Source organism: Schistocerca nitens, chromosome 4 (genome assembly GCF_023898315.1).
Source record: "Schistocerca nitens isolate TAMUIC-IGC-003100 chromosome 4, iqSchNite1.1, whole genome shotgun sequence".
NCBI classification, from domain to species: domain Eukaryota; kingdom Metazoa; phylum Arthropoda; class Insecta; order Orthoptera; family Acrididae; genus Schistocerca; species Schistocerca nitens.
The window spans coordinates 273,671,540-273,695,552 of NC_064617.1; positions in this window are offsets into that span (position 1 = coordinate 273,671,540).

Genomic DNA, 24,013 nt, shown 5'->3' on the forward strand with positions numbered 1-24,013 from the left:
ACTGTTACATGTAGAGAAGAAACGGGCAACACACAGAAGTTAAGGTACCTATGGTTACAATATGGTGATTACAAGTGGAAAACAGCCTTTCCCAGTTCTATCATTTGCGGGTTATAGGGAAATAAGACAAACCCATGTAAAATACGCTACACAAGCATTTATACAGGATGAATCAACTAAAACTTGAACCGCAATATTGCGGAAATTGAAGGTGCTATTGATATATCGTTTTTGCAGAATAGATTTGTTGTTAGGGGGTCGTATTATTCGCCAGTCAACAGACTGTAATAATACTTATAAAGCGTATTTTTGTGCAAGCATACACGTTTTTAAATGGAACAATGCCTATTGACAATAACAGACTAAAATTAGGGTAAATTAGAATGGCAATGGTGTTCGTTGCCGGATTGTAGTGCGTGTCGTTCACGAGATATTTTGAAAGTTCCCACGCCAACCTGTGTATAGTACCTGTGGTAGCACCCACTAAAGAACAACACAGGAGCATACATTAGTTATATGTATTGTGGCTAGTAACGAGACAACTGAGCATAACAAGTCGTGTTCAGAACGATCCCCGGCAGTGGCAATACGCACTTGCAGTCTGGTATGGAATTACTGCTGCACAGGTGATAGCATTTCAGTGGAGATGTCCGAGCAGTCTGCAGTAATACGTCGTTGCATATCACTGGCTGTAGTTGGTGTGCCCTTGTAGACAGCGTCTTTCCGCTTTTCTCACAGAAAAAAAAGGCCACAGGCGTCAAAGCTGGACCAGCCAACGTACAGGTTCTTTGGGAGCAGTTCGTGAAGACAGGCTGTAGTACTTCGTGCACTATGGGTTGGAGAGCCGTCATGTTGGTACCACAGGTTACTTCTAGTCTGCAGAGCAACGTCTTAAGCATCCGTGGAAGATGGTCAGTTAGGAGGCTGCGATATTTGCGAACGTTCAGTGTTCCGTCACTGTCCCACACTACACGTTTACACACCGTGGACACTGACGTTCCACCAAACGAAGCCATAGGGAATTGTCAAAATGCCAGTGTACTGCATGTTTCGGCGGTGTACCTGGCCATGATTCGTAAATGTGGCTTTATCACTAAACAAGATACATGATTCATCTGGAGTAACCTGTCTTGATGCCCATGTACAGAAGTTAACACGATTCTCATAATCGTTTCCATGCAGCTCTTGAAGGAGAGAGATGTGGTAGGGATGGAACCTATGTCCATGGAAAATGTGTAGAGGACTTACTTGACTCATGCCACTTTCTCGTGCAGTTGCGCGGGAAATAACGTGCGGATCATCTGCAACAGCAGCAAGAACATTAAATTCCCTCTGTTCTGTATCATTTGTTTCCTTCTTTTACGCTGTATACATGTTACACAACCACTTTCACATAACTGGATGAAGAGGTTGATAAATAATTGCAAGGTGGTTGATGTGTACTGGGATATATTGCTATATATACCGTACAAGAACAAAGTGCATTATTTTTATACTCTCCATACACCATGAGCATGTCGGCTCTTTCTAGATTACGAAATCCCACAATCCACTCACGACATAGCGCTTGGACTGTCACACACTAGCAAGTAAGAGTGCACTCAAGGAACGCGCAAGCACAGTGTAAGCAAACATAGTACGTAGCAACTACGTAGCTTCAATGGCACAAACAAGTGTCGGTGTGGGAACTTTTCAAAATACGACATCTCGTAAACGACTCGCACTACAATCCTCTAACAAACACCACTGACATTCTAATTTACCCTACTTTTAGTTTTCTAGTGTCAATAGGCATTGTACAATTTAAAGAAGTGTATGTTTGCACAAATAAATACACTTTCCAAGTCAGGGGTGGCCAAGTTTTCGGCTAGCGGGCTACGCCCGGGCAAGAGTGCCAAAGCGCTCAGCCTCGCTTCACATTTCCCCCACAGCCAGTCTACGCTGTCTGAAAGCGAGGAGGAGGAAGAGGGGAAAATAGCCAACACGCCGCGTTTAAATGGCAGTATAGTCGTACTGCATATGACTTGGATTTATATTTCACGTTTCTCAACAAAATAGATAACAAACAAAACAAGTTTTCAGTATTTATTAATTATTTTTCTCTTGCTCAGGAGATAACATAACTTTTATCAGGTGTAGACTGTCGGCATACGGACAGACGCAGATAATCTCACATAGTTTCGCTCTCGTGAGCGAAAAAAGGTCTTTCACACAAATATGTTGATCGAAATATTGTAGCACTATCGCAACCTCATTATGGGTACTTTAAAAATGTACCTGAGAAAAGCAATGCATAGGTCCTGGACGGTCTTAACGTAAAAAGATTTTTAATTAGAACTGAAATTACCTTGCAGGTCAATCAGTTACATCTGCATATGCACAGGGGCGCTTTAAACAGAAACGGCATGTGGTCTCGAAAACAGTTCGAAAACACCTGTAGGACTGACAGTGTCCTCAAAACCTTTTTAAAAGTATCGTTGTAATTCTTGCAAGGCCACAATGAATTCTTAAACCTCGAACTTCCTTTAATGCTATGTACTTCGTCAGAATGTGTCCCTTCTACAATAAGATTTTCATTTTAAATGCATCCCTATCAAATCACATACAAGTTACTTTGCAGTGTCTTCCAGTGGTCAGTGTGCAGTCGAGTTCATTTCAAATGTGAAGTTTTCAATCCACTTCTGATGTTCTAATTTTTGTTCCTTCTCTTCTTTTTCCTTTATAAATTCAACAGTAGCAAAATTTAAATCGAAGGATCATTCCAGGTATGCCCCTTGGCTTAAGCAACGCACTTCGTAGTGATATATGAAGTCTCCATACTCTTCGTTTATTTACATGAAAACTGTTGCAACTGAAAATGGAAGCCGGCCGCGGTGGTCTAGCGGTTCTGGCGCTGCAGTCCGGAACCGCGGGACTGCTACGGTCGCAGGTTCGAATCCTGCCTCGGGCATGGGTGTGTGTGATGTCCTTAGGTTAGTTAGGTTTAAGTAGTTCTAAGTTATAGGGGACTTATGACCTAAGATGTTGAGTCCCATAGTGCTCAGAGCCATTTGAACCATTTTGAAAATGGAATAATGGATGCGACTACGGAAATTTTACTATTCGTATCACCAATTTCTTCAAGTGCTCCATGCCTGAAAATTTAGCAAGAAGTACTTCTTGATGTACAGAAAATGAATTCCATCTGTCGATCGTTGTAATTTTTTTCTTTCATTGTCATCTAACAAATTCTTTCTGCATGATCGTTCGTAGCAAATTAACAGTACCCGTCGCTTATGCAAATTGAGAATTCTCATCCGTCTCTTCTGTCATTCCCATTCCTCTTAAAGGATTGTGACGATAGATCGCTAGAGAGCCTCTTTTAGTGCATGCAGCCACTGGATCTGTGAACGTCCTTCATACCACTTGCAAATTTCGATGGGTAAACAGCGCTGACACAACGATCCTGCCGAAGTAAGAGAGATGTGCTGTCTGTAAAATGCCGCACCACAATGCTAACTGAAATGTCGCGCTATTCCGGGTTGTTGCGGGTAGGACCGAACAAAGCTGGGTAACAGGCCACGCCTCTGTCCACGTGCAGCCGGCAAACGCTGCACGCGTGAATTCTGGCACACCGCGGCCGGCCATGTTGTGAGTATTATTAAAATCCGTTTATTGGCTAAAAATACGAATCCATGACTGCCGCTGCATCCTGTGAAACCTTCCCACAGGTAGCACTTTCCGTTTTCGCAAGCTTTGTGGTGCAAGTTGAGGTGATTCATCCTGTCCAAGTGTCTGTGTCGTGTGTTTTACATGGTTGTGTCTTCTATTCCTACAACCTGTAAATACTAGGGGAACTATGCGGGGCCGTTTTTCACTTTCAGTTAGAATATTACGGTTATTTTGTTCATATGGCCACCACCATACTGACGTCTATGTAGCCGTTTTGTTTACAGAGGATGCAGATGGTAATCCCCATGGTTGTCACTAAGTGGCAAAACCTATTTCGAAGCCATGTATGAGGTGGTATTATCCATGATCACCCACTGGCCCAAATACGGTATGTTTCCCAAAGGACATTATACTTGAATTTGGGGCACAATATTTACACAACTGGAAAACGCAGCTCCCCCCCCCCCCCCCTCTCCACATAGTTCGCTGTGCCATTTCTCTGGTACCGCGCGCTGCGGAATTTGAATTCGCACCAGCCGTCATGGATGTCGAAGACCCCTAGAGGCCTCTGCACCATCGCGCCGTAAGCTGTGGCGGCGCGCGCCTCCTGGCCCGCTTTTAGTGTGAGGGCGCCACAGTGGAACACGTGGTTCCAGCGGGCAATAGCGGCGCCCCCGATAGAGTACTTAAGCGCCTGCCTCTCACTTAGTCAATCAGTCTAATCTCGCGTACGTCTGTGGACACATCGCCTCGCGTTAGACAGCTTACTTACTTTCTTGTTCTGTGTACGAGTGGACGTTTTTGTTAGGTTTCTTGTGACTCCATTGTTTGATCTTGTTGTTGTTCGTTCTGTCCTTCGTTGGTCGTGTCCGTCCTCTCCCGTTGTGACGTTGTTCGCGGGCCTCTCCGCGAGTCCCGCCGCGCTTTCCGTCATTTCAACCCCGCGACCGTCCCGGTCGCAGTTACAACAATGTAATTTGCGTATCATGGGGCCACTTGAGTTTAGACGTGCGCTTATTTCAAGGCCTGGAATCTCATTGACTGAGGTAGAATTGTCTTCAGTTATGGGCCTCACATCGAAGTAAGCCATAATGACCACTGAAGACATGTCTGGAGACGCAGTAGACAACTGTGGGATACCAACTTGACTGTCGCCCACCACATTACCTGGTGGGTCTGGGGGATGCCACTTCATTTCATAGCAGGACTCCACTGGATGTCATCTGCGCACCCTTACAGTACAGTGGTACGTTGGTGATATTCTACACTCCGTTCTGTTGCCCTTCCAGGCAAATCATCCTGGGCTTACATTTCGATGTCCGCCCGCACACGGTGAGAGTTTCTACTGTCTTAGCGTTTGCTAAACCCTGTCTTGGCCAGCTAAGTCGTCGGGTCTCTCTCCAGTTGAGAACGTTAAGAGCATTATCGGTACGGCCTTCCAACAAGCTGGGGATTTTGGCTATCTAGCGCGCCAATTTGACAGAGTTTCACACGATATCTCTCTGGAGGACATCCAGCAACTCTATCAGTGCCAAGACGAATATCTGCTTGCGTAATGACCACAGGTGGACCAAAGCGTTATTGACTTGCTCAATTTCTGAAGCTCTTTCTCTTGAATAAATAACCCAATTTTTCTGAACTTGTAATCGTTTCTTTGTCTGAACATGTACATCAAACTTACCGATTTCCGACCCATTTGGCTAATTCCTTCATGGTGCGTCTTTCTTTTTTGTTTTAGAGCATACTAAGCCCACTTTCAGTTCCATTCCTATTTGGTGCAGCGTAAGAACTTCTCTGTGTGTGCTGTTATTAATCCAATCTTTTCTTCACGGTTCCTATGGAGGCGGTACTTTAGGCGTTGCATGGTCATCATTTAACGGTCGATCTTGAAACTTTGTAAGTAGGCTTTCGCGAGAATGCTGGTGACTATCTTCTAGAGTCCGTCAGTTCAGGTTTTTCACAATCTCCGTCATGCTTTCCCGTGGATGAAGTGAACTTGTGCTGCTTTTCTTTGTATACGTTCGTAATGCCCTACTACCTTTATTTAGTATGGATCCCACGTACTTCAGTAACATTCTAGGCCGGATTGTACGAATGTTTTGTGAATAATCTCGTATGTAGAGTGACTGCATTTTCCCAGTGTCCTACAAATGAACCACAGTTTTTCACCTGTTTTGATACGACTGTCCCTGTATGTTCATTCCGTTTCATATCCTTAGGTTAATAACTTAATTATAAGATACTGTGTTCTTTATTTCTTTTTGTGAAGATACAGGTATTGTTCAGCATTTGCAAATGCTAAACATCTCATTACAATGGAGTGGAAAACATACGTACTTGTATGGTTTAGAGCAGCATGTATTTAGCTAAGATTATTTCGGAAGGAACTTGGGAATAAAACATTTGCTTATCTCTAATGTCTGAAGAAAATTACTGAAACTCTTTCTGAAGTTCAGATACACTCCTGGAAATTGAAATAAGAACACCGTGAATTCATTGTCCCAGGAAGGGGAAACTTTATTGACACATTCCTGGGGTCAGATACATCACATGATGACACTGACAGAACCACAGGCACATAGACACAGGCAACAGAGCATGCACAATGTCGGCACTAGTACAGTGTATATCCACCGTTCGCAGCATTGCAGGCTGCTATTCTCCCATGTAGACGATCGTAGAGATGCTGGATGTAGTCCTGTGGAACGGCTTGCCATGCCATTTCCACCTGGCGCCTCAGTTGGACCAGCGTTCGTGCTGGACGTGCAGACCGCGTGAGACGACGCCTCATCCAGTCCCAAACATGCTCAATGGGGGACAGATCCGGAGATCTTGCTGGCCAGGGTAGTTGACTTACACCTTCTAGAGCACGTTGGGTGGCACGGGATACATGCGGGCGTGCATTGTCCTGTTGGAACTGCAAGTTCCCTTGCCGGTCTAGGAATGGTAGAACGATGGGTTCGATGACGGTTTGGATGTACCGTGCACTATTCAGTGTCCCCTCGACGATCACCAGTGGTGTACGGCCAGTGTAGGAGATCGCTCCCCACACCATGATGCCGGGTGTTCGCCCTGTGTGCCTCGGTCGTATGCAGTCCTGATTGTGGCGCTCACCTGCACGGCGCCAAACACGCATACGACCATCATTGGCACCAAGGCAGAAGCGACTCTCATCGCTGAAGACGACACGTCTCCATTCGTCCCTCCATTCACGCCTGTCGCGACACCACTGGAGGCGGGCTGCACGATGTTGGAGCGCGAGCGGAAGACAGCCTAACGGTGTGCGGGACCGTAGCCCAGCTTCATGGAGACGGTTGCGAATGGTCCTCGCCGATACCCCAGGAGCAACAGTGTCCCTAATTTGCTGGGAAGTGGCGGTGCGGTCCCCTACGGCACTGCGTAGGATCCTACGGTCTTGGCGTGCATCCGTGCGTCGCTGCGGTCCGGTCCCAGGTCGACGGGCACGTGCACCTTCCGCCGACCACTGGCGACAACATCGATGTACTGTGGAGACCTCACGCCCCACGTGTTGAGCAATTCGGCGGTACGTCCACCCGGCCTCCCGCATGCCCACTATACGCCCTCGCTCAAAGTCCGTCAACTGCACATACGGTTCACGTCCACGCTGTCGCGGCATGCTACCAGTGTTAAAGACTGCGATGGAGCTCCGTATGCCACGGCAAACTGGCTGACACTGACGGCGGCGGTGCACAAATGCTGCGCAGCTAGCGCCATTCGACGGCCAACACCGCGGTTCCTGGTGTGTCCGCTGTGCCGTGCGTGTGATCATTGCTTGTACAGCCCTCTCGCAGTGTCCGGAGCAAGTATGGTGGGTCTGACACACCGGTGTCAATGTGTTCTTTTTTCCATTTCCAGGAGTGTATGTTAATCGGCGTTTTATAATATGTGACTATCTTATCTATAGACTGCGCAGGACAACATACAATGAACAGTATCAAGATAACAGAACGAGGAATGAGGACCACATTATAAGTAGGCATGTTTTATAAAGAGGATGTTTTTCCAGAGGTGCATGTCGTGTTAAATTTTACCGTCTGTTTGCATGGATTAGCACCTGGGAGGAATCAACGATCTCACTAAAGAAAACAATCGCTGGTTTAATGATTTGGAGACGCTTAAATATTCATATTCGTTACTGGAAAGTCCGTTTGCTGTTAATGTTGTGAACGATGGCTACCTCGTTTCACCGCCAATTGTAAAGAATTCAACAACTTTAGATTTGTAGTCGCAGAAACTGCAAGAGGGCGAAGGACTAAAAGGACTGAAAGGAGCTATTTGTTCAACTACTGAATTTCGGAAGAGATTTCGAGAAGAAAAATACCGCCAACAAATGATCGGTAAGAGATCTCAGTCTTTTCGTATCACTTGTCTGTGACTCCCTGTACTCAATACTCAAAAAATGCATTAAATCTAAATATCTATACGAATTAAATGACGTGTATTTAAACGAACTTGTGCGAATTGTGATCACTAGTTACCAGACTGATTTCATACTGTTCATAACAAAAATGAACGCTGGAAAATGCAAATCATAAAAGTAACAAATTATTTCTTGTTATGTAATGAAACCCCCCCCCCCCCCCGCCCCAATGAACCATGGACCTTGCCGTTGGTGGGGAGGCTTGCGTGCCTCAGTGATACAGTTAGCCGTACCGTAGGTGCAACCACAACGGAGAGGTATTTGTTGAGAGGCCAGACAAACGTGTGGTTCCTGAAGAGGGGCAGCAACCTTTTCAGTAGTTGCAGGGGTAACAGTCTGGATGATTGACTGATCTGGCCTTGTAACACTAACCAAAACGGCCTTGCTGTGATGGTACTGCGAACGGTTGAAAGCAAGGGGGAACTACAGCCGTAATTTTTCCCGAGGGCATGAAGCTTTACTGTACTGTTAATGATAATGACGTCTTTTTGGGTAAAATATTCCGGAGATAAAATAGTCCCCCATTTGGATCTCCGGGCGGGGACTACTCGAGAGGACGTTGTTATCAGGAGAAAGAAAACTGGCTTCTACGGATCGGAGCGTGGAATGTCAGATCCCTTCATCGGGCAGGTAGGTTAGAAAATTTAAAAAGGAAAATGGATAGGTTAAAGTTAGATATAGTGGGAATTAGTGAAGTTCAGTGGCAGGAGGAACAAGACTTTTGGTCAGGCGAATACAGGGCTATAAATACAAAGTCAAATAGGGGTAATGCAGGAGTAGGTTTAATAATGAATAAAAAAATAGGAATGCGGGTAAGCTACTACAAACGCTGCCTTCACTACTTCATCCCTCAAAGCTACCCATTCTTCTTCTGCTGTATCTCTTTCCCCCATTCCTGCCATTTGTTCCCTTACGCTCTCCCTGAAACTCTGTACAACCTCTGGTTTAGTCAGTTTATCCAGATCCCATCTCCTTAAATTCCCACCTTTTTGTAGTTTCTTCAGTTTCAATCTGCAGTTCACAACCAATAGCGGGAATTTAAGGAGATGGGATCTGGATAAACTGACTAAACCAGAGGTTGTACAGAGTTTCAGGGATAGCGTAAGGGAACAAATGGCAGGAATGGGGGAAAGATCTCATTTTTGAGACGTTTGTATTCCTTTTTGCCTGCTTCATCTACTGCATTTTTATATTTTCTCCTTTCATCAATTAAATTCAATATTTCTTCTGTTACCCAAGGATTTCTACTAGCCCTCGTCTTTTTACCTACTCGATCCCCTGCTGCCTTTTCTACTTCATCCCTCAAAGCTACCCATTCTTCTTCTGCTGTATTTCTTTTCCCCATTCCTGCCATTTGTTCCCTTACGCTCTCCCTGAAACTCTGTACAACCTCTGGTTTAGTCAGTTTATCCAGATCCCATCTCCTTCAATTCCCACCTTTTTGCAGTTTCTTCAGTTTCAATCTGCAGTTCATAACCGATAGTGGGAATTTAAGGAGATGGGATCTGGATAAAATGACTGAACCAGAGGTTGTACAGAGTTTCAGGGAGAGCGTAAGGGAACAAATGGCAGGAATGGGGGAAAGAAATACAGCAGAAGAAGAATGGGTAGCTTTGAGGGATGAAGTAGTGAAGGCAGGTTATTATGGCCAAGATAGACACGAAGCCCACGCCTACTACAGTAGTACAAGTTTATATGCCAACTAGCTCTGCAGATAACGAAGAAATTGAAGAAATGTATGCCGAAATAAAAGAAATTAATCAGATAGTGAAGGGAGACGAAAATTTAATAGTCATGGGTGACTGGAATTCGGTAGTAGGAAAAGGAAGAGAAGGAAACGTAGTAGGTGAATATGGATTGGGGGTAAGAAATGAAAGAGGAAGCCGCCTGGTAGAATTTTGCACAGAGCATAACTTAATCATAGCTAACACTTGGTTCAAGAATAATAAAAGAAGGTTGTATACATGGAAGAAGCCTGGAGATACTGACAGATTTCAGATAGATTATATAATGGTAAGACAGAGATTTAGGAACCAGGTTTTAAATTGTAAGACGTTTCCAGGGGCAGATGTGGACTCTGACCACAATCTATTGGTTATGAACTGCAGATTGAAACTGAAGAAACTGCAAAAAGGTGGGAATTTAAGGAGATGGGATCTGGATAAACTGACTAAACCAGAGGTTGTACAGAGTTTCAGGGAGAGCGTAAGGGAACAAATGGCAGGAATGGGGGAAAGAAATACAGCAGAAGAAGAATGGGTAGCTTTGAGGGATGAAGTAGTGAAGGCAGCAGAGGATCAAGTAGGTAAAAAGACGAGGGCTAATAGAAATCCTTGGGTAACAGAAGAAATATTGAATTTAATTGATGAAACGAGAAAATATAAAAAGGCAGTAAATGAAGCAGGCAAAAAGGAATACAAACGTATCAAAAATGAGATCGACAGGAAGTGCAAAATGGCTAAGCAGGAATGGGTAGAGGATAAATGTAAGGATGTAGAGGCTTATCTCACTAGGGGTAAGATAGATATTGCCTACAGGAAAATTAAAGAGACCTTTGGAGAAAAGAGAACCACTTGTATGAATATAAAGAGCACAGATGGAAACCCAGTCCTAAGCAAAGAAGGGAAAGCAGAAAGGTGGAGGGAGTATATAGAGGGTCTATACGAGGGCGAAGTACTTGAGGGCAATGGAAATGGAAGAGGATGTAGATGAAGATGAAATGGGCGATATGATACTGCGTGAAGAGTTTGACAGAGCACTGAAAGACCTGAGTCGAAACAAGTCCCCGGGAGTAGACAACATTCCATTAGAACTACTGACGGCCTTGGGAGAGCCAGTCCTGACAAAACTCTACCATCTGAGGAGCAAGATGTATGAGACAGGTGAAATACCCTCAGACTTCAAGAAGAATATAATAATTCCAATCCCAAAGAAAGCAGGTGTTGACAGATGTGAAAATTACCGAACTATCAGTTCAATAAGTCACGGCTGCAAGATACTAACGCGAATTCTTTACAGACGAATGGAAAAACTAGTAGAAGCCGACCTAGGGGAAGATCAGTTTGGATTCCGTAGAAATATTGGAAGACGTGAGGCAGTACTGACCCTACGACTTACCTTTGAAGCTAGATTAAGAAAAGGCAAACCTACATTTCTAGCATTTGTAGACTTGGAGAAAGCTTTTGACAATGTTGACTGGAATACTCTCTTTCAAATTCTGAAGGTGGCAGGGGTAAAATATAGGGAGCGAAAGGCTATTTACAATTTGTATGGAAACCAAATGGCAGTTATAAGAGTCGAGGGGCATGAAAGGGAAGCAGTGGTGGGGAAGGGAGTGAGACAGGGTTGTAGCCTCTCCCCGATGTTATTCAATCTGTATATTGAGCAAGCAGTGAAGGAAACAAAAGAAAAATTCGGAGTAGGTATTAAAATCCACGTAGAAGAAATAAAAACTTTGAGGTTCGCCGATGACATTGTAATTCTGTCAAAGACAGCAAAGGACTTGGAAGAGCAGTTGAATGGAATGGATAGTGTCTTGAAAGGAGGATATAAGATGAACATCAACAAAAGCAAAACGAGGATAATGGAATGTAGTCGAATTAAGTCGGGTGATGTTGAGGGAATTAGATTAGGAAATGAGACACTTAAAGTAGTATAGGAGTTTTGATATTTGGGTAGCAAAATAACTGATGATGGTCGAAGTAGAGAGGATATAAAATGTAGACTGGCAATGGGAAGGAAAGCGTTTCTGAAGAAGAGAAATTTGTTAATATCGAGTATAGATTTAAGTGTCAGGAAGTCGTTTCTGAAAGTATTTGTATGGAGTGTAGCCATGTCTGGTAGTGTAACATGGACAATAAATATTTTAGACAAGAAGAGAATAGAAGCTTTCGAAATGTGGTGCTACAGAAGAATGCTGAAGATTAGATGGGTAGATCACATAACTAATGAGGAGGTGTTGAAGAGGATTGGGGAGAAGAGAAGTTTGTGGCACAACTTGACTAGAAGAAGGGACCGGTTGGTAGGACATGTTCTGAGGCATCAAGGGATCACAAATTTAGCATTGGAGGGCAGCGTGGAGGGTAAAAATCGTAGAGGGAGACCAAGAGATGAATACACTAAGCAGATTCAGAAGGATATAGGTTGCAGTAGGTACTGGGAGATGAAGAAACTTGCAGAGGATAGAGTAGCATGGAGAGCTGCATCAAACCGGTCTCAGGACTGAAGACCACAACAACAACACAATGTAATGAAATATCGTTCAAATATGTCAGTTATCAATGAAAAGAAAATATTTCTTCATTAATGTTTGCAATTAGTCTCTAAACGATGCAGTTTTCTCCGTATAAGCTCCCAAAAGTAAGGGTAATGGTCACCCATGTCGAACATTTTCGGACAGACCAGCAGCTCCGAAGAAAACAGTGACGTTGATGTTATTATTCCGATATTTTTCGGTTTTCTTCCTAATCAGAATATCCATCGCTCGATTCGCGTTTTCTCAGAGAATTCCCTGTAGGATTTAATATGATTTTCACAAATGGAAAAAAGGAACTTTGTACTTGTGAAAACAGATAATTCAAAACGAAGTCGCCTATAACTACGTGGTCGAACTAATTCTCAGTTTAGAGATTAAAAGAGCACACTAGCTGTTAGTAACGCACAGTGGGGCCGACTTTATCTTATGGGCTCTAAAAATGTCCTCTGCGTGACATTCAGTTTAGCAGTTGTCTCGATAGCGATATTCTCTTCACAGCTGAAGTATGACGCGAGTGCTGTGACGTATTACAATGTTCTCCTATTGTTCGAAATATGAAAGGGATGGAGGCAGGCGAATAGTCAATATCTCTGCAGCTTAGTGGCCATTGATTCGCAGCCAGTCATCTGTAGCGAATAAAGGCGCTAAGCAGCGATCCAGCAGCGGGAAGCTTCGATTTTTGAGGGCTTACTGTGTTGGCTCTCGTTTCATAAAAAGATAGCCCGAAAGAGGAAAAATCATACATCTAGAGGTTAGTATCTTCCAGCAGCGCACAACGTGTGTGCCCGTCGAAAGGTATTTTATAACAAACGACTGTTCTCTGTAGAGACTGCCCAGGAGAACATACCGTCAAAAGTATCAAAACAGCATAACGATGGATCAATGTGACATTGTAAGTAGACACGTTTCATAAACAGGAAGTTTTTCCAGAGGCTGATGTTATGTTAAAAGCTGGAAGGAATCAGGGAAACAAACGGGAACCGTGCCATAATTCTGTGACTTAGTAACAGAACTCTGAACTCTGAACGGCTGTTTAAAAACATGCACACCTTATTCCTTGTTGCTGAAATTTTATCTCAATCACAACTTTTGTCCTTTGCTGAAGTAGTAACGAATTTTCAACTGATATATTTTCTTACAAATGTGTTAAATTTTACAGTCTATGTGCATGATTAGCACTCGGAAGGAATAAACGACCTAGCCAGCCACTCGACTGCAAGTTCTTGACCGGCGGTAAACCGAATACAGCATTGACGTCTCTGTTGCTGACATGACTCAAAGACGGAAGCGTTCTGGAAACTCATGACTGCCTGCTGCGGTCTGTTTTCGTTTAATGTGGCTCGCTGTGTGGTGGTTTCGGAAGTACTGTACTGCGACTTCCTAGATAAACAATAGAAAATACGACCATTTTACGCAAGAATCAGAAAGTTCACTTCAAACACTATAACATTTTCTCCAATGTTTCGCATTTTAACGACTACTATTTTCTGCCTGTTAAATGTCCTTTCGGTCGATGGTGGTTCTCGCATGAAGAACAGGTGCAGCCCCTCCTACATGGGCTCTCGATCTTTATGTTCGTTCTTCTTCCATGCTACACTGCAAGAATATCGTAGATGTCATTTAGCTAACTTCCGTCCAGGGGCTACGGGGTGGCGACAGGAAGGGTATCCGGCCACTCTCTGAAACTAACATTGACAAACTGCATAGTAACAACCCAGACCCGGCAGTAGCTGGAGCGGGATCCGGATATAGATAGATCTACAAGCAAGCTTCACCAGCCACTGTACATACTATTATTAGATATTTTATGTCTTATTCAAAAATGGTTCAAATGGCTCTGAACACTATGGGACTTAACTACTGTGGTCATCAGTCCCCTAGAACTTAGAACTACTTAAACCTAACTTACCTAATGACATCACATACATCCATGCCCGAGGCACGATTCGAACCTGCGATCGTAGCGGTCGCGCGGTTCCCGCCTGTAGCGCCTAGAACCGCTTGGCCACTCCGGGCGGCTATGTCTTACTTCATTTCCATCTTGAGTAACGAGTACATGAACGTCTCTATGCCTCTGGACGTTCCCTAAACTGTCTTATGTTAATTATTTCTTAGGTTGGTTGGTTGGTTTGGGGAAGGAGACCAGACAGCGTGGTCATCGGTCTCATCGGATTAGGGAAGGATGGGGAAGGAAGTCGGCCGTGCCCTTTCAGAGGAACCATCCCGGCATTTACCTGGAGTGATTTAGGGAAATCACTATTTCTTAGGGAGATATAAAATGGTGACGGCAGTATTGTGACTCAGTCTTCCTGGAATATAGATTTTATAAATTTATACTGTAACATTTCACGATAACGCTGTCATCATTCTTCTAAGAACGTTTCTGTTACACTTTCGTATGGCCTATACCGAGCTGCTGCGATCCTAGCAGTGCGTGTTTGCCATTAGTGATTTGTTTTATTTGGTCTCCAGAGTTTGTACTTTATTTAACCATCAAAAACACATGTTTACGTTGTATATCTAATTCTGTACAGAAAATGCATGAATGCATGTTTACAGAATTGTGACGGTTAAATTCCGTCACCGAGCCGTTTTGAACAACTGCCGTAGGTCGGTTGCAGACACGGCGGATTTTTTCGTCGCGATCAACTGACGGTCGCCGCTCACAGGAATCTAGTTTTTGCACACACGGCTATAAAATGGTCAGACACTTATTGGCAGTGTATTTTTACCAACAAACTAGTTCACTTAATTTTACTGTGTTATTTAAATTGTTTATTGCTCTTAAGCGCACAGCGTTGCCTTAAACGAACATAGACTAAATTCTACGATTATTGTTATTATGTCGAGACACGTAGCCACGGTCCGCGCGGCTTCCCCCGTCGGAGGTTCGAGTCCTGCCTTGGGCATGGGTGTGTGTGTTGTCCTTAGCGTAAGTTAGTTTAAGCAGTGTGTAAGCCTAGGGACCGATGCCCTCAGCAGTTTGGTCTCATAGGAACTTATCACAAATTTCCAAAATTTATTATGTCGACGAATGCATGCTTGTGAGGCACTGGTTTTGCTATCTTTTGCCCTCTTTTCAGCCTTGGCCAAGGCGTCACGTGGGTGCTTCTATCGTTTTATCACTTCTATCTAAAAAGGAAAATAATTAAGTACCGCCAACGTTAAGTACGTACAAAAAATTAATAATTTGTTTCATCTTCAGAAATTAAGTAATTTTTTTTTTCGTTTTTCAGATATCTAACATGGATTCCTCTACACCGACCTTCATGACCCCGTCAGAGTAAGAAACTCAACAGCAAGAGTGATCGAGAAGTTTGTCAAGCTCTGTGGAAGATTATGCAGAGCCAGTGTTTGCATCCCCTTACAAAGGAAATGTGACAGACAGCACCAAATGGATGTGAACATGCAGAAAACTTTTCCCATTATGTAGGTCGCATTTCCCCATCGAGGGTCCAATAGAAAGTGAATATATGTATTTTAAATACAAAGACTATTTTTCAGTTGTGTTAATGGGCATTGCAGATAGTAAGTACCTTTCGTTTATGTGCACTTTGGTAGCTATGAACAAGATGTTTACTCGTAGATTTTTAAATACACTCAACTTTACAAATCAACAGAAAGCAGTTCAAAAAATCTACCTGACAAGAAGCGCCTACCAGTTGCAGGAAGATTTTTTTTGTTGATGATGCAGCATTTGGACTACGTAAAGGGCTTATGCTGGGACGTATTTAGCAGTTGACAAGCGAATCTTTATCGCTTATGCCGAACAAGAAGGCAAATACAATGTGTGTTCGGTCTCCTCAGCAAGAAACGAAGAATATCACAACAATCATCAAACGTCAAACCACAATTTGCTAGTGACAGCTTTAAAGCCTGCGTTATTCTTAATAATTGTGTTAGGGATGGAGATGGATATATGGTTGAGGATAGGTAAATTATCCGGTAGGAAGATATTCAAGGACAGAATACTACAATTGTCTCAAAGGAAACAATGTGAGAAGCATTCCATGTAAATATTTTGTTTGAAGTGTAGGGAGCACTTACGGGCAAATGCCCAAGAAATAAAGGCATTTCGAACAGCATGGCGCCCACAACAGTTAACAGTCAAACGGGCTGCTTTCGCACTGAACATAAGTATTCCCATACAGAAATAAAGAACTTTTATCTTCTATTATTGTAACAACACAAGTAACTTGCAAGCACAATAAACCTTTTCGCAAAAAAGTGACAGTTTCACTGATTTGTCCAAGAATATTTATATTTCTAGAAGTAAGTTACTTGTTAATAATACCCCACCAAAACCGTTACAATGATAAAAAAACACATAAATAATAAAATCCAGGAAACGCCTTCAAGTTCCTGTGCCACTACAGAGAATTAGCCCTAGTGCTTTTAGGCTCTGTGACTCGAATTTCTTCTAGTAGTCGATATACACGTGAAAAAATTGTGCACTTGACAAAATGATTTCTCTCTCTTTCGTACAACACATCAATGTCGCTCCGAATTCCCAGGCAGACTTCACGCCACACGTTTTTGGTAGCGTCTCCGTCATGAATATGCCGACGGTTTTATCTCACAAAACGGGCCTTTCTTGAATTAATAACATTAAAATTTCGTTATCTATATACGGATTATTCACATTTGCAACGGAAAAACCACTTAATAACTGTGTACACTCACGAAGGTTCAGCTCCCACTGAAAAAAGAAAAACTCTCGACGTTAGGAAAACCGCACATTTGAGAATGTACGCCATTACTTGGGCGGTGACGGTTAAACTACCGTTGCACCAGTGGCAGCCGGCGGTCGCACAGCCACCGCCGACGGCAGGTTTACCGTTCGTTTATTTCTCCGCCTGATGTGGAAGCTCTAACTTACTTCAGTGCACTACTGTTGGAACGGTGGCGACGGTCAATTGATCGCGGCGGAAAGTCCACCGTGTGTGTAACCGCTGTGGCACGTCCCGGGCGCACCTCAGTAGAAGTACACACGCTCGCCGCTGCTACAGTGTGAGCGCTCCGGTGCCAAGTTCGGCGGTGCGCCTTCCCGAGCGTGCTCTTCGCAGTCGAGCGGCCAGCAAAAAAACACAGCCTATCCTCATACCGGCGGCGCAGGTGTTTCACTGTGGAACGTGTCTCGACATGGCGAGAACTTGCAATTATCAGAAGGATTCGCCGCCAGTATGTTAGCTTGGGTCGGGATCGACTGAATTTACTTTGTATGAAGGGAAGATTCATTGAACAGAAAAAACGCTACGATTCCCTGTTAAGTCGATTGCGGGCATTCTGTAATATTGGTTAAATCGTAACTGAAGTGAGTCGTATCATCGCATGGACAGTGACATGTGCCCGCGCAGGTGCTGTTGACTGCGTTAAGTGTAATTCCGTTTCTCTTATTATGCGCACACGTTTTCTGTTCATTATAGAATAGGAATCATAAGCTACATATTAGTTAACGTTGCCGACTGAATACCAATTCTTGTCTTTTTCGCCCCACGGGCGTTTGTGATAATTTGTAGCCTTTATTATTGCACGTGTTGTGGCAACTGCTTGTTTTTTGTTAGCCTCATTTAAACTATGTTGTGTTTTTTGAATCCTCTGTTGATCACTGTTAGGCGTTGATCTGTTCAAGGGCCAATATGGAATTAAAATTATATGTGATTTTCTAAAGGAATATTATTTCACAATGAGTTACGATTTCTGTAGTTTTTATATTTATGCGCAATAAGTACTGTTGTGTATTTTATTTTTAATCGTTCCTCGTTGAATTTATTATAATCTGTGTAAACTAATTATGATTGTTCGCTGGGAGTCCGCCTCTTGGTTTGGATCTCATTTGAAATCATATCTTAATTTTTAACAAAGATGCTTTGTGCTTGTTGTTGCACGCCTTTCAACCCGTCACCAGCACTCTTAAGTAACACAAAAATTAAAAGCTGAAGCTGTCGTAATTTTATCTACAGTAAATTTTTAGCAAATAGCCTGAAAAGGTAGACATCCTTATATTACTGGTTCACAGTACACAGAAGTGATAAAGGTCGTGGGATACATCCTAATATCGTGCCAGTCCTCCTTTACCCCAACGTAGCGCGGCAAATCGACGTGGCGTGAACTCAACAAGTTGAAAGTCCCCTGAAGAAATACTAAGCCATGTAGCCCTCTACAGCCGTCCATAATTCCATAATTGCCGTTGTAGGATTTTATACACGAACTGACCTCTCGATTAAGTCTCATAAATGTTCGATAGGATTCAAGTCGAGTGATCTGGCTCCCAAATCACTCAAATCACTCACTCGAATTGTCCAGAATGTTCTTCAAAGCAATCGCGAACAAATGTGGCCCTGTGACATGGGATGTTATCACCTACAGAGATTCCATCATCGTTTGGGAAGTCCATGAATGACTGAAAATAGTCTCCAAGTAGCCAAACATAAACATTTCCAGTCAATGATCGGTTAAGGTGGAGCGGACGACACAGTCCATTCCATGTAAACACAGCCCACACCACTATGGCGCCATCACCAGCTTGCACAGTGCTTTGTTGATAGCATGGGTCCGTGGCTTCGTGGGGTGTGCGCCACACTCGAACTCTACCGTCAGCTCTTACCAACTGGAATCGGCACTTATTTGACCAGGCCACGGTTTTCCAGAGATCTGGTGTCCAGCCGATATGGTCACGTGTTCAGGACAGGTGCTGCAGGCGATGTTGCGCTGTTAAAAAGGCACTCGCATCGGTCGTCTGGTGCCATAGCACATTAACATGAAATTTCGGAGTGCTATTCAAACTACTACATTCGTCGTACGTCCCACGTTATTTCACTCAGCGCTGCTTGTCTGTTAGCACTGACAATTCTATGCAAACTCCGCGGTCGTTAAGTGAAGGCCGTCGGCCACTGCGTTGTCCGTGGTGAGAGGTAATGCCTGAAGTTTCGCACTCTCGGCACACTCTTGACACTGCGGATCTCGGAATACTGAATTCCCTTACCTTTTTCTAAATGGAATGTCCCATACGTCTAGCTTCAACTACTTTTCCGCTTCAAGGTCTGCTAATTTTTGACATGTGGCCGTAATCACATCAGAAAACTTTTCACTTGAATGACCTGAGTACAAACGACAACTCCGCCAATGCACTGACCGTTTATACCTCGGGTACGCGATACTACCGCTTTCTGTATTTGTGCATATCTCAATCCCATGATTTTTGTCACCTTAGTGTATTTCTTAAGGGGCAGGAAAATGAAAATCGAACACCCGGAACAACCGGACCACGGAATGATTGCATTCAACAGGAATCACCACATGCACTAAGACATCTATCCCACTGGGGGACGAGACGCCCAATTCCCGTATCGTATAACGCAATCGGCCGCTGATGGATCCACAACCACACCCATGCTTGCAGTTCCTCGTCCGACTTTAACCGATAACCTCGCCTGTCTTTCTACAGGTCGCCAAAGATGTGAAAATCGCACTGTGAAAGGTCCGGTTTGTACGGAGGATGCGGCAGTGTTTCCCATCCGATTGGCAGTGTGAGGTGCGCATTCTCGTGCGACGGGATGATTCCGACAGACAGCATTCCGACAGGCTAAAGGCAAACACGAAAGCCAACAGTGGAACCATCCCACATCTCTCCCGGAAAAGAAATCCAAAGCTGTTCACATTGTTCGGTAACGTCGTAATGAACTCCCTCTTAGACAGCAGGGGCCCTCTGCTCGTCGTGGAACTACAATCAATGCGCAGAGTTATGAAGACACTTTGCAGAAACTGCGATACTCCATAAACTCAAAAAGCGATCTGAAGAAATCCGTGCGTGGTCGTCGGGTTCAGTCGGACAAAGAATTGCAAGAGTGGGTGCGGTTGTGGATCCGTTAGCGACCGACTGCGTTCCGCGAAACAGGAATTGATCGTCTCGTCTCCCAGTGGAATAAATGTCTAAACAGCTCTGGTGGTTGCTTTCGAATGAAACCATTCCATGGGCTCATTGTGGCAGGTGTTCGGTTTTTATTTGACTGCTCCTTATATTAAAAACTACACATTCTCCCCTATACTTTTAAGGAAACTGACTATGACTTTATAGAGGTGAATATGTTTGGTAAGTAAAGCAGAAGAAGCTAACTGAGGGATGTGATATCCCATATTAATCAGTGTCTTCAAAAATTCCGATCTTTCACAGTCTAATCTGGGTCACGAAAACGAGATGTGGTTTATATCAGCTTCTGATTCAGAATCATTCTCATAAACAGGAGAGCCGTAAATGTTTATTCTATGTAGATGAAGAAAAAAAAGGCCATGGTTAAAGAGGAGTCAAATGATGATGTAGATGGTTGATCGGTCGAAATGAATCCTTATACACCACGGCCTTGTAAGAATTTGGGGCCGTAATTCCTCACAGTATTCACCTTTCGTTTGTTGTGACACGTTCCACATCTCTTCCCATAGATATTATCCGCGGCTCTTGACCTCACGTAAGTCGTCTACATTAGATGCAGATTGCTTCGCTAAGACGTCAACGTCCTCAGTACAGCGGATGCCAGCGTGGGAATGCGATTACGGCAGGCAGATTGTTCGCCCCCTCGGCTTACTGAGAACATATTCCAGTACCACACCTGTTGTGTTGGCAGAAGAGCCAACACCGTGTTACGAGAGGAGGCCGAAATGCACACGTCTTAGCTCACGCAGGCTGGCGTGAGGAGGGAACTATACTGACGTGAGGTCTGGAACATGACAAGGAATGGGAATTCAGAAAGCAGACGAAATTAGTTTGATAACTTCAATCCATTAATGTTGAACGTCGCTCTTGACGGTACATGATTCACAATATTATCTGTTCAGAATACATTCTTGAAGAATATGGCGCCTTGCTAGATCGTAGCAAATAACGTAGCTGAAGGCTATGCTAAACTGTCGTCTCTGCAAATGAGAGCGTATGTAGACAGTGAACCATCGCTAGCAAAGTCGGCTGTACAACTGGGGCGAGTGCTAGGGAGTCTCTCTAGACCTGCCGTGTGACGGCGCTCGGTCTGCAATCATTGATAGTGGCGACACGCGGGTCCGACGTATACTAACGGAGCGTGGCCGATTTAAAGGCTACCACCTAGCAAGTGTGGTGTCTGGCGGTGACACCACAACGCCCAATATATAACATTAGGCAGTTTCATTCCGTCTCCGGTGTTGAACATTTTAAGGACGCTCTGGAAAATACCTTTAATAAATGGAATGAGATGAAATGATCTAAGGCATTGTTGGCCAGGAGGCCCCATTCGGGGTAGTTCGGCCGCCGTATTGCAAGTTCTTTTAAGCTGACGCCACTTCGGCGACTTGCGGGTCAATGATGATGAAGGACACACAACACCCAGTCCCCTGCCGGGAATCGAACCCGGGCCCCTTGCGTGGTAGGCGGCAACGCTATCGCTACGCTACGGAAACGGACATCTTTAAGAAGAGAGATGAAGATACAATTCAGCGAATGTGCAACGCATCGTGGCACAAAAGCGAGAAACATTTATTTCTGGAGTAAAGAAAACCCACGTTTTTATGAAGAGCTTGAACACATCCCACCGCATGTTATGATCTGCGCTGCAATGTCTGCAATGCACTCGGTAGGTTCGTATTTCTCTGAAGGCGCTGTGCATCACATTGCTTATCTCACCATGTTACATGATTGGTTCATTCCACGTCTGCGAGACAGAGGGCTGCTCGGCCGTGTACGGTTGCAGAAGCAGGAACGAACAGCATATTACGCTATAGCCGTGAGAGAATATCTCAATGAGGTATTTCCTGATAAATGGTTTGGACGTGGTTCTGTCCATTTCCAAGCACCTTTGGAGTGGCCTCCCAGAAGTCCTGATCTGTCACCTTGCGAAATGCATCATGGGGGTCCATTAAACTGAATGTTGCTGCCACACATTACGAGGCAGTTGACGAACTTAAGGCTGGAGTTCCACCTGCATTTACTGCCATCACGCCAGCAATGTTTGCCGCGCGGAGTGGCCGCGCGGTTTAGGGCGTCATGTCACGGATTGCGCGGCCCCTCCCACAGGAGGTTCGAGTCTTCCCTCGAGCATGGGTGCGTGTATTGTCCTTAGCATACGTTAGTTTAAGTAGCGTGAAAGTCTAGGGACCGATGACCTCAGATGTTTGATCCCTTACGAAATTCACACACATTTGAACATTTTTGAGCAATGTTGAGGAGAATTTCGTATCGTTCATGGAGGAGTATCATACTCTGTTGAGGGAACGTTGGTGTACACGCAGCCACTCTGGAATAAATAATAAAGAATAGTCGCACTACATCAAGGTTGTCCTCTGCCACGAGCCCACATTAATACGATGCGACCATCTACGAATGTGTGGACATGTGATCACTGTGTAGAATTAATCACACGAGAATATTGTATGCGAATTTCTGTACAGTTGAAATGAACTTTCCCAGCATCCTTCCGTCAAATCTAAGTCTTCTTTTCGCCTTCCGTAAAACTGATTTACCTGATAGTAGCATTTCATATTGCTTCGTTAGTATTACCCCTAAATATACTATGTGATATGCTGAAGATATTCATCTCTAATCTTGTGACCTACAGGATGGGGCAAATGAAAGTGGCCCAGGCGAGTGGATACGACTGAACTTGAATGCACACATATAACCACACCCCTTGACGCGCACCACCTGTCCACCCACCAAGTGATTCACACCAGTTCAGAGCATAGTGCGGGCTGTGTTAATGTGAGTGGAGCAGTGCAGAGGGGACGATAGTACTCACAATGGAGCAGGGGGTGTTCGTTGTGGAAAATGACGTGACAACAGAAATGTGGAAACGGTGCGGTCAGATGTTTTCTGAAAAAAGTATGGTGTCAAAGTGCCAGCAAATAATGCGATGCAACGCTTAGTCCGGAAATGGAGTCAGACAGGATCTGTTTTGAATAAGACAAAAAACATTCTGAAACGTACCGCACACCAGACAATGTGGCTGCAGTTCGCCAGAAAATGCTCCAGAGTCCTACCAAATCAATTTGACTCCTATTGCAAGAAATCAGCATGCAGCGTCGATCACGCGGACGAATACTTCACGTAGACATACACATGAATCTCTACCGAGAGTCTGTTGTTCATGCATTAAAACCAGTAGATGTTCCTCGGCGCCTCCAGTTTTGTGAGTGGCTGTTTATGAGATAAAAATGAATGGCTTGCACATGAATCTGTTCTTTATGTCCGATGAAGTCTGGTTTCACCTGAGTGGTTTATGTCAACTCACAGAATCACAGGTTCTGGGCAGTGGAGAATCCGTATACCCGTATTTAAAAATTTAAAACGGTGTCATAATACACTCATTAAGAGCTATAACCTTTTGTTGAAGGTTTAACACGGTAAGAGAAGTGTTACAGTTAGGAACAGTCTATACATCTTGAGGTAACGTAACACATGTCGCGCAAGTTACCCGCACCATATTCATCCAGTATATGAGAGTGAGAGCACTTAGAGACTTCAAGCAGAGTTTAACGTAATTTCGAATCTTGACGAATTTTTTTCTCGCTGATGCCCCTCACAAAATAATGAGAGGGACAAAGTTTACCGCTTACTATATTTCAGCATCAAGCATCACGTAATTTATTGTTTTTTACAGCTAACTCTATTGCCAAAACATTTCGCAGGCAGTATCCAAATATAC